The sequence below is a fragment of the Gavialis gangeticus genome, unplaced genomic scaffold (assembly GCF_001723915.1).
Source record: "Gavialis gangeticus isolate Ggan-Ray unplaced genomic scaffold, GavGan_comp1, whole genome shotgun sequence".
NCBI classification, from domain to species: Eukaryota; Metazoa; Chordata; order Crocodylia; family Gavialidae; genus Gavialis; species Gavialis gangeticus.
Window position 1 is genome coordinate 73,327,650 of NW_017729024.1, and position 362 is coordinate 73,328,011.

Sequence of the window (362 nt, forward strand, 5' to 3'; positions counted from 1 at the left end):
AGAGGTCAGGAAAACAGACCTTACGAGGACAGGCTGAGAGCCATGGGGCTCTTTAGCCTGGAAAAGCGCAGGCTCAGGGGGGATCTGATGGCCACCTATAAGTTTATCGGGGTGACCACCAGGATCGGCAAACGTTTGTTCACCAGAGCGCCCCAAGGGATGACGAGGTCCAACGTTCATAAACTACTACAAGACCGTTTCAGGCTGGACATAAGAGAGAATTTCTTTACTGTCCAAGCCCCCAAGGTCTGGAACGGCCTGGCAATCGGAGGTGGTCCAAGCACCTACTTTGAACACCTTCAAGAGCTAATTGGATGCTTATTTTGGGATCCTATGACCCCAGCTGACTTCCTGCCCTTTGG

General features: G+C 52.2%; 1 protein-coding gene across 3 annotated transcripts in view; it reads left to right on the forward strand.

Annotated features, from left to right (window-relative positions):
• FER (FER tyrosine kinase) overlaps positions 1–362 on the forward strand; it is a 437,414-nt gene that overhangs the window by 48,131 nt on the left and 388,921 nt on the right. The gene's annotated exons all lie outside the window — the stretch shown is intronic.